Source organism: Tachyglossus aculeatus, chromosome 5 (assembly GCF_015852505.1).
Source record: "Tachyglossus aculeatus isolate mTacAcu1 chromosome 5, mTacAcu1.pri, whole genome shotgun sequence".
Taxonomy (NCBI): Eukaryota; Metazoa; Chordata; class Mammalia; order Monotremata; family Tachyglossidae; genus Tachyglossus; species Tachyglossus aculeatus.
Window position 1 is genome coordinate 92887892 of NC_052070.1, and position 11615 is coordinate 92899506.

The 11615-nt window shown below is 40.6% G+C and overlaps 1 pseudogene; it reads left to right on the forward strand.

Moving 5' to 3' along the window:
- Window positions 1-11353, forward strand: part of LOC119928837 — a 76214-nt pseudogene extending 64861 nt beyond the window's left edge.
- The last annotated feature ends 262 nt before the right edge of the window (window positions 11354-11615 follow it).

Genomic DNA, 11615 nt, shown 5'->3' on the forward strand with positions numbered 1-11615 from the left:
AATTGAAGGGAAGAAAGGATAGAGTATTTAAAGGGTGGAAGTTCTGCTTCAAATTTCTTCCCTCTTCCCCTCAATTTATTTTGGGCAGTAGTGAGTTCTGTCCCCGACTCCAACCACTGCCTATAAATTCCATAAGGGTTACACCCCTCTACAACCACTGATTAGGGGTCTCTAGACACCCTCTACCCCAGGCAATCATGCTGCACCTTCCCTCTCTTGAACCAAAAATCCCATATCCTCCAAACCCCCTCTCTGCTGAACAAAACTCCCATGACCAATATCTGGTTGTTGACCCCATCCACCTCAAATTCATCCTTCTGTGCTTTAACTCTGCTCTCTCCTCTGCCTGGAAAATTTATTTCTCCATCCTGATTGACACCCATGCCCACTGCCCTCACTAGTTGTTCCAGATGTTTAACTTCTTCCTTCAACCCCGTCCTCCCCGCCTCCCCAAACCCTCAACCTTAACGGCCTGGCTACCTATTCTATTGAGAAAATTGAAATGATTAGGCATGATCTCCCCTTATTGAAGGCACATCTCCTCCAGGAGGCCATCCCTGATTAAACCCTCATTTCTTCTTTTCTTACTCCTTTCTGTTATTGTGACTTACTCCTTTTAATTACAACCTCCCCTAGTCCTACAGCACTTATGTGTGTATATGAAATTTATGTATTTATGTTAATAATAATAATAATAATAATGGCATTTATATGTTGCCAATTTGTACTTCCCAAGCACTTAGTGCAGTGCTCTGCACATAGTAAGCGCTCAATAAATACGACTGATGATTTATTAAGTGCTTACTATGTACAAAGCACTGTTCTAAGCACTGGGGAGGTTACAAGGCAATCAGGTTGTCCCATGGGGGGCTCACAGTCTTCATCCCCATTTTACAGATGAGGTAACTGAGGCACAGAGAAGTGAAGTGACTTGCCCAAAGTCACACAGCTGACAATTGGCAGAGCTGGGATTTGAACCCATGAACTCTGACTCCAAAGCCCGGGCTCTTTCCACTGAGCCACGCTGCCTCCCCCTCAAGACCATAAGCTCATTGTGGGCAGGGAAAGTATCTGTTGTGTTGTATTTTCCCAAGCACTTAGTACAGTGATCTGCCAACAGTAAGCACTCAAAAAATACAACTGATTGATTGATGTCTTGAAAGCTGGAACCACGTGTTTTACTACTTTGCAGTCTTTCAAATGTTTCGTGCTGTGCTCTACATATAGTGGGGGCTTAATAAATATAATTGATTGATTGACTGATTGACTGATTTTCTGTCTAACCCTGCAACTGGCATAAGTGGGAGGCTTTGCTCTGAGTTTTGGCCTGGTTCAATTTGTGAGTCATCGTCTCTAAATCAATTATTGTGGGAAAGGCAACCAAGGCAATCAAGGTAACCAGGGCTGCCCTCTTACGGGTTTGTGGGTTGTTTGGGTTTTTTAAATTATATGTAGCTTAAATCATAGTTTTTCTTTTTCATACCTGCTTCAAATGAAAACTTTACAGAGAAATATTATTGCTAGTGCTTGCTGTGTCTTGAAAATCTTTATAAGGCAAGTTCAGTCAAAGTTTTGTAACTCTTCAACAGGTTTAAGCAGTGTTTTCCTCTGAACCCTGATCAGAATCATTAGCTTCTTCATTTTTGAATGTCCTCTTTAAGAAGACAGTTCATTTATTTTGGCAAAATAGTCCCAGTCTCAGAAATCTGAGGCCAAAAGAGAGTTCATAATGCATTTGTGGGGGTTGTTTTAATCAATCAATCATAATAATTCTATCAGCAGTATTTATTGACTGCCTACTGGGTACAAAGAACTGCAATTAATGTTTGGAAAAATACAACAAAATCAAAAGGCGTGGTCCTTGCCCTCAAGCATTTTGCAATAGAACAACAAACATTCTTCTCCATTTGACAAATTGGAAGCCTTCAGTAAATACCATAAGAATTACTATTGTAATTCATCTTGACTTTGGCCAGCTCAAAGTTCCTATGACTTTCGTACCCAGATGTCTTATTGATTGGAGCCTGCACAGCAGAATCTAATCAGAACTACTGGGTTGGTTAGCTTGATTCACCTAAGCAGCATGGCCTAGTGGATAGAGCATGGGCCAATAAGTCAGAAGGACTTGGATTTAAATCCTAACCCCAACACTTGTCTGCTGTGTGAGCTTGGGCAAGTCATTTCACTTCTCTGTGCCTCATTTACCTCATCTGTAAAATGAGGATTAAGACTGTGAGCCCCATGTGGGAAATGGACTGTGTCCAACCTTGAATCTACCCAAAAGCTTAGTATAGTACCTGGCACATAGTAAGCACTTCATACTATTAAAATGGATAATAATAATAGTAAGTCTCCCACCCTCAGTTCCAGAGAGCAGGGCTCAGAGTCTGCTGCTTACAGTGCCTGGACTCTGCCTTTGGATCCTACCTGTCGGCAAGGTGAAGAGGCTGCTCAGTAAAGGACCTGTGAGCATTGGGAACAGAGAGAAGCAGAGAGGAGCAGGCTACAGTTCAGTAGAGGCACGGGACTGACTAGGATAGAGTCATGACAGGGAGGGCTCAGGGGGAAATAGGGCAGAATTAAGAGTTTCAGGGCCAGAGATCTAGAGAAAGGACTGACTGCCAGTTCAAGGTTGGTGTTGCCCAGCCCCCTGGTTAGGGCTTGCCATGAGTTCAGGCCAAAGAGGATTGAACTGACTCTTTCTGCCTCAGCTTCTGGTTGTCTCTGGATCGAGATGGCCCTGAGAGCCAGAAGGTCATGGGTCCTAATCCCGTCTCTGTCACTTGTCTGCTGTGTGACCTTGGACAAGTCACTTCACTTCTCTGTGCCTCAGTTACCTCATCTGTAAAATGGGAATTAAGACCGTGAGCCCCATGTGGGACAGGGACTGTGTCCAACCCATTTTGCTGTATCCACCACAGTGCTTAGTACAGTGCCTGGCACATAGTAAGTGCTTAACAAATACACAATTATTATTATTATTGTTATCATTATTATTATCAGCCTTGTCCTAGGCAAGGACCTGACCTTGTAGCTACAGCCTTCAGCATGGTTCTGGCCTTGGCCCCAGGGGCTTGGCACAAAGGGGAATAAAGGAGAGATTGGGGACAGGAGAAAAGGGAGAATTTTACAGATTTGGGAGCTAGAGAACACCACATGATGAAACAGCTCACTCTGATGACAAAGGGTCAAGGTGAATGATGTCATCAATCAATTAATCAATCATGTCTATTGAGCATTTATTGTGTGCAGTGCACTGTACTGAGCATTTGGGAGAGTTCACTATCTGCCCACAATGAACTTACAGTCTAAAGGGCAGATAATCAGGTTGGAAACAGTCCATTTCTCACATGGGGCTCACAGTCCTAATCTCCATTTTACAGATGAGGTAACTGAGGCACAGAGAAGTGATGTGACTTGCCCAAGGCCACACAGCAGATAAGCGATGGAGCCGGGATTAGAACCCTGGTCCTCTGCCTCCTAGACCCATCCTGTTTCCACTTGACATGAGTTGCATCATGGGCCGTAAGGTGGGGGGATCTGCACTTTGACCTCTCATTTCAAGGAGCAGTACCCTCTGAAGCTGGCCCTTAGTGCAGGGAACAAAGGCAGGAAAGAGAGATAGATTCTTGAATGAGCATGCCTGACACAAGGCCATAGCCAAAAAGAATACAGGTCCTGAAGAAATGGAGAAAGGGAGTTCTCTGGGACTTGAAAATGCCAAATAGCAACGGAAACAGAGAGAGACAAAATAATTAGATGCAGATTGGCTGAATGAAGAGGGTAAAATCAAACCAGAAGTACCTTGCAATTTTTTTTAAGGATCTAGTAGTATCCAGGGTTACAGCAAGTGTACTCTGTTCATTCAATCATATTTATTGAACACTTACTGTTACTGTGTCCAAAGCACTGTACTACTCTGCTCTCCTGGGCAACATGTATAATCTCACACAAATGAGGGAGCATAACTGATGCATTGGCTAAGCATGGTTGATCAATCAAAGGGATTTATCGAGAACTTACTGTGTCCAGAGCACTGTACTAAGCACTTGGGAAAGTACAATACAACAGAGTTGGTAGACATGTTCCCTGCCCACAATGAGTTTACAGTCTAGAGGGAGGAGGTGTTTACTCCAAAAATACATCACAATTGTCCCTGAGATCATCTATAATACAAACCATATAATACAAGGAAAAAAAAACCCACCTGTGAATAACATTATCGTATTGCTTCAGCTACATTACTCATGAGAGATATCCCAGCTAAAGCACAAAACATACTTAACATTGCATTATAGATGTTCCCTCTGGATACAACATCTGGTCTCAGAGGAATGTTAGAGATAGTACCAGAAAGTTCAAGGGTCGCCATACTCGATGGTTCCAGAAGGCACACATAACTAACTGCTGTTGGCTCAAAGCCATAGGTGAACTGGGCAGGGAGTGGGAGGGGTATTACGATGAAAATTCCTATTTTCACTCACATGTTATCCCTTTTGTTACATTTTCAAATCTCACTGAATTTAATAATGAGAAAGGGACCATAGGGCCTCAGAGTTTCTCCAGGGTGGTGAAGACTTGATGTAGGTGAGAAATTACAAGGTTGATGTTCAAGAGATAGTTTTGGGAACATTCTTAACACTTTTTTTCAAAGGCATTCCTGAGACTTCACCTAATGTGCTGCGGTGGCAAGATGGAGGTGGGGTGCAAATACATCAGCAACAGCATATGCAAGGTATTGTTGAAAAATTCTTGGACCACCTAATGGAACTAGTGGAAAGATTAGTAGACTAAGTAGAAAGATAGAGGATAAGAAAAGGCTTAGGAGAGTTAGAAAAAAAGTGATCTAATTTGAGCTCTGCCTCTGGTCCACTGGATGACCTCAGGCAAGTCATTCAACCTTTCTGTATCTCAGTTTCCTTATCTGTAATATGGGGTAGGGATACTTCAGGGGGATGTTATTCTCATGAAATGAGACAACTGATTGTACAAATGCTTTGGGAAATTGAAAGAGCTATACAATTCAAGGTATGATTCAAAAAGTGACCACCTCAAAAGAGGTTAAGAGCAATTCAAGCCAATTTACATTGAACTTTGATCAAATTAATACAAAGTGTATTTTTGAAAAAGCCATAAAGACTCAAGGAACAGAGGAAGTCCAAGCTGCAGTCAGAATGGCCACAGCAGCAGGAAAAACACTTTTAGGCCCTCTACAGCTGAGACTGGGTGCTGCAGAAAATCGTAAATACTATTTTTGGGCCATTTTATAATTGTCTAATTCATTCATTCAATCATATTTATTGAGCGCTTACTGTGTGCAGAGCACTGTACTAGGCTCTTGGGAAGTACAAGTCCGCAACATATAGAGATGGTCCCTATTCAACAACAGGCTCACTGCAGTGTGGCTTATTGGTTGGAGTATAGGCCTAGGAGTCAGTAGGACCTGGATTCTAATCCCGGCTCTGCCACTTGTCTGCTGTGTGACCTTGGACAAGTCACTTCAATTCTCTGTGCCAGTTACTGTAAAATGGGGATTAAGACTGTGAGCCTCATGTGGGACATAGATTGTGTCCAACCTGATTAGCTTATATCTACCCCAGCACTTAGTACATTGCCTGGCACAATGTAAGTGCTTAACAAATACCATAAAAAATAAATATTGTTCAGTGGGAAGTAAGCTGTGAGATTGCACAAATAAATAAACATTAAAAAGAAACCTTGAGTCCTAGACAAACAAGACTTTCAATGGGACCCATGTTTATGGTATACCTAACAGCAAGATCTCGGAACATGCATGTACAATTACTTTCCTGTTACGGACAGGGAATGTGTCTACCAACTCTGTTATAATGTACTCTCCCAAGCGCTTAGTACAGTGCTGTGCACACAGTAAGCCCTTAATAAATCCTATTGATTGATTGATCAGTTAATATCACTTTTTATAAAGTCCTTCATTGTCCAGAGTAACTAAAATATGAGATATTAACAAAGATACAAATGATGAACTAGTGCAGGAGAAATCCCAATTTTAAATTTGTTCTGTATGAGGAAGGAAGAACAAGATACTGAAGGATGTATCATAGGGTAATCAATGTTTTTTCAATCAATTCTGATAAAAGTCATTTCACATAGTTTGTGACAGTGAGAGCAGCAATAAAATATTCCATCCAAGATTCTGCAAGATGGATAGGCATTTACAATTTAGAGCATGTTGATTAGGATATCTTCATTTTAAAAAAGGGATATTAAATGGATTTTTTAAATACCCAAGTGGAAAATGCAGTTAATCAATACATTTTTAGATCACATTATTTGAGTACATATTATATTGTGGAAGTTTATTAGTTGTAAGTTTTTAATCACTGAAAATCTTAACTTTCTCACTGAGAATCTTATGACTGCATTGTTTAATCTTACTAAAGGTCAAAGTGAAAGAAAGGACTATGAAATTATCCAGGCAGAATACATACAGTAGAGAAGATTTCATTGCATTTTGATTTGGATCTGAATAGATTTTTATCATCTCTCAAAGAACCTGATATTTAACAAAATATATGGCTTTCTTCTTTTTAATTCTCTGCTCAAGAATGCAATTTATTATAGATAATTCATTCTTTCCCATTCCATAGAATAGCAATTCCAGAACCATCATTAACCTCTTGCTTTGAAACAAAGGGGTTAAATTGAAGATTTAACTATTGAGAAGCAATTCCAAATATGATTTTAGCCTGACTGGTCCTTTTTCAAAATCAGGTAGAGTATTTCCTTTCTCTGGTTCAAGGCAAATGAATCAGAGCTTGTTCTCCTCTGGACCAAGTTAAGATTCAATATAATAGTTGTCAGGTTTATGACCATTATGTCCTCCTAAGGAGCAGGAGGAAAAAATTAAAGTCAATCCTTGAGGGAGGAGAAGAAAAGCAGTGGGTCAGCTTCAGAGTCAGGTGTTCGAAGAAGTTGGCCAAGCACCCAGAACTGTTTTCAGCATCGTAACTGTGCCAAACAGTGATACTTTTGTCCTTCTGCTCTCTTTGAAAAGTAGCATGGCCTAGTAGAAAGAACATGGCCCTGGGAGTCAGAAGACTTGGGTTCTAATCCCAGCTCTGTTTTTCGCCTGTTGTGTGGCCTAGGAAAAGTCATTTTCCTGGGCCTCAGTTTCCTCATCTGTAAAATGGGTACTCAGACCTTCTCATCCCCACTTAGACTGCTTCTAACCTGTTTATCTTAAATCCACCCCAGTGTTTAGTACAGCACATGACACATAGTAAGCTCATAACATGATGATAATTATGCATTATTATGAAGACAAGAGGAAGGGGCAAATTATTTCTTTGGAGCAGTCCCAGCCCCATGCGGGGCTCACAGTCTAAGGGAGAGGGAGTAGAATTTAATCCCCATTTCACAGATGAGGAAACTGAGGTACAGATAAACGAAGTGACTTTCCCAAGGTCACACAGAAGAAATGTGGCAGAACCAAGATCAGAACTCAGGTCCTCTGACTCCCAGGACCAGGCTCTTTCTATTAGACCACGCTGCTGCTTCTCTTATGCACTGAGCCACCTTTCTAAAGAGCCCAGCTTCTGCATCAAGAGGGTTTTACAACTCACACATATTGCAGTGCTCTAATGAGGCATCTTTGAACTGGGCCAGGCTATATTTTATCACAGATGTGACACTTTCTGAGGAGGAGTCACCTGCACAACAGCTAATGTGGGGGGATGGAGGGCCAGGTGGAAAGTCAAGGAAAATGCAGTTGGACATTTAAAAGCCCTTAAGAGCTAAGAACTTCATGTGGGAAGCCCATATACAAAAAGTCATCTTGGTCTTCAATCTCTCTCACCCAGGAGAAGAAAGGCAAAAGGCAAATCCCGAATTTTCAAAGGCTCTTTTAGCATCTCCCCTAAATGGAAAATTTTTTTTTCAAGTCACAAAAAACAAGAGCCAATCCCCATGTAACCAATTCTCTTTTTATCTGAGATGGCTCACAGTCACCACAATTTTTCAAGAGCCCATGTTTGAGTTAGGTCATCCTTTCAATATGACTTAATGGTTAAGGTGAGAAGAAGAAGAGACCAAAGGGAAGCCACTGGGGAAAAGAAAATTTTAGAGTAGGTTTTTGAAAATAAATTTTGTACTCATTTGATCTCCTGAATGGAACATCTGGAAAGCCATGCCCTGACAGGGTCTTTTCACTGCTCACCCAGAGTCAATGCTAACACAAAATTTTAGCAGACAAGCGAGCACATCACATTTCATTGCTTATGAAATGCCTAGTCAGACATATGCAAACACTAAACCTGCTCAACTTTTGGAAGGAATGTAGTCTAATAATTCTAACTCTCTCCTGGGATTACATGTACACTCAAAGCCCAGCCAAAATTGTGAATTTCAACTCTGGTACTTAATTATTGGTATTGGATCAGGTAAACTGAACCCTTCCTTTTATGAACTCTAATGATAATAATAATTCTAATAATTGTGGTATTTGGTAAGCACTTATTCTGTGCAAAGCACTGTACTAAGCATTGGGGTGGGTACAAGCAAATCAGGTTGGACAAAGTCCCTGTCCCATGTGGGGTTTACAGCCTTAATCCCTATTTTACAGTTGAGATAGCTGAGGCACAGAGAAATGAAGTGACTTGCCCGAGCTGGAATTAGAACCCAAGTCCTTCTGAGACCCAGGCTCATTCTCTATCCACTAGGCCATGCTACTCAACCAACAGTCATCTCATGAAACTCCTGTGGATCATCCCTGACTATCCTCTAGACAGCAAGCTCCTTGTAGGCAGAGAACATGTCCACCAAAATACCATTGATTAATTGATACCAGAGAGGATATTTTAGCTAATGCAGTGAATGTTATGTCTCTTGGACAGGCTTAAAAAGGGCTTGTCCAAACCGTCTGGTTCCTCTCATCTGCTCTAACTTCTCCTTTCGTATTCAAAGAAGCTTTGCAACACAAAAAACTTGTATTTTTGTATGGGGGACAGTTGAGAGAAAGGAGAAGGGAATAGAAAGGAGGGTGCCCAGTGGTGCCCTAATTATCAGCAATATGTGTGCTGAGAAGCACCATGGCCTAATGGAAAGAGCAGGGACTTGTGTTCACATATCGGCTCTGCTATTTGTCTGTTGTGTGACCTTGGGAGAGTCACTTAACTTCTCTGTGCCTTAGTTACCTCATCTGTAAAATGGGGATTAAGACTGCCAGACCGATGGGGAACAGAGACCGAGTCAAATTTGATTATCTTGTATCTACTTCAGTGCTTAGTACAGTGCCTGGCATGTAGTAAGTACTTAACAAATACCATTTAAAAAAATGGAATGGAACATCTGGAAAGAGTTGAAATTCTACTTTCCATTTTTTCCAGACCCCAGCACAATACACTCAGTTACCAATCTACCAATCAATTAAAGCATTTACTGGGCATCTACTGGGTGTTAGGCACTATACTAAGTGTTTGGGAGAGTAGAAGTAGCAAGTTTTCAATCAGCTAAAACACAATTAGGGAATTAGGGAATGTTTTTCTGAAAATGCAAGCATATTGGGATTCATCATGCCTTCTTATTGAAAGAAGTGCAGTGCTTTGCACACAGTAAGCACTCAATAAATACGAATGAATGATTGAATGAACTGCTTGTACAGCTGTTTGAGGTGTCTGAGTGGGTATTACAGCATGGAATTCCCTTAACATGAAGTTTTTCAAGAAGGCAACTTTTGTCTTATAGGAGAACAGGGTAGTTTATGAGTTTATCAGTTTATGAGTTTCTATAAATGTTCTGTTGTATTGTACTCTCACAAGCACTTGGTACAGTGCTCTGCACACAGTAAGCACTCAGTAAATGATTGAAAACTCTTTAATTATACTTGCAAAAGTCATCCAATTTTTAAATTATTTTTCCAAGAGCAGAAGAAGCTCTAGATAGTCTCTTCTCTTTCACAATTTGGAGAGATCTATCATTTTTTGGAAGACATCATTCAATGGATAGAATGTTATGTAGACTTTAGCAATTTAAATGCTTACTATATGCCAAGCACTGTTCTAATTGCTGGGGTAGACACAGATTGATCAGATTGAACATAGTCCTCGTCCCACCTAATACTCAATCTAAGTCAGAGGGAAAACATGTATTGAATCCCCATTTTACTTATGAGGAAACTGAGGCACAGAGAAGTTAAGTGAATTGCCCAAGGTCACACAGCAGCCAAGTGAGGGAGCCAGTATTATAACTGTGGTCCTAGAGAAGCAGCATTGCCTAGTGGTTAGATTATGGGCCTGGGAGTCAGAAGGACCTGGGTTCTAATCCTCATTCTGCCTAATAATAATAATAATAATGATAATAATTGTGGTACTTGTTAAGCACTTACTATGTGCCAAACATTGTTCTAAGCATTGGTGTAGATACAAAGTAATCAGGCTGGTCACAGGCCCTGTCCTACATGGGGCTCTTGTCTGCTGTGTGACCTTGAACAAGTCACCTAACTTCTCTGTTTCTCAGTTATCACCTAACTTCTCTGTTTCTCAGTTACCTCATCTGTAAAATGGGGATTAAGACTGTGAGCCCCATGTAGGACATGGATTATATCTAACCTGATTAACTTGTATTTTCTCCAGTACTTAGTACAGTGCCTGGCACATAGTAAATGCTTAACAAATACCATTTAAAAAAAAAGTCCTCTGACTCCCAAATCCATAGTCTTTCAATTGACCTAAGTGAAAGATAATTTCGAAGGGCAGGGTTGTATTCAAACATGCAATTTGCTCCATCAATATATTTATTTTCTTAAAAGGGAGAGAGGTTATGGTTTGGCTGAGATTTAACATTTAGTTTAAAAATTCTGGAATTCAATAATCTTCAACACACACCCAAGCCAAATTATGAAAGCTCAACTTTGTGAATGAAGATGCTACTTGCTGAGATTCCTGCTTCATGGAAAGCTTGAGACACATCCATTGAAAATGCTACATTGAAAAACAAAATGGAAGAGGTGACGAAGTCTTTTTTGGAACTCCAGCAAACTGACTCCATTTTGGAACAGGCTGGTCCCTGAAGTTTTCTACTATAAGTCATAAACATTCTTTGTGAGTTTTTTTTTTAGCATACACAGTGCATAGATGTTTGGTGAATATGCCCCATAGGCTTCTGTGTGTTATTACTTCAAAGGCACTGATCTCTTTTTAAATGTCCCTTTTGACAGCTCAAATCTCAGATTCGGAAGTTGAAATTGACTAAACCGAGATCTGATAAGCCGCAGTTTTCTGTCCACCATTATTCTGTGCCAGCAGTAATAAATGCAGTGATTATCTTTGATATGGCTGAAGAGGCTACCAGGACACCAGCCATTCCAGCTGGTTAATTTCATTTCAACTTTCCACGATAACATCTAACTCCTGTTTTGTTGGTGCTACAGATTTCATTTAGTGGTGACCAGTGATACACTGAATGCTTTCTCAACTGACCCAAGTATGCACTGAAAATTTCCTTTTAGTAATAATAATAATAATGGTATTTGTTAAGTGCTTAATATGTGCCAGGCACTGTACTAAGCGCTGGGGCACTGTACTAAGCACTGGGGCACTGTATTAAACTAACTTTTAAAATGTTAGCCACTGAGTAAC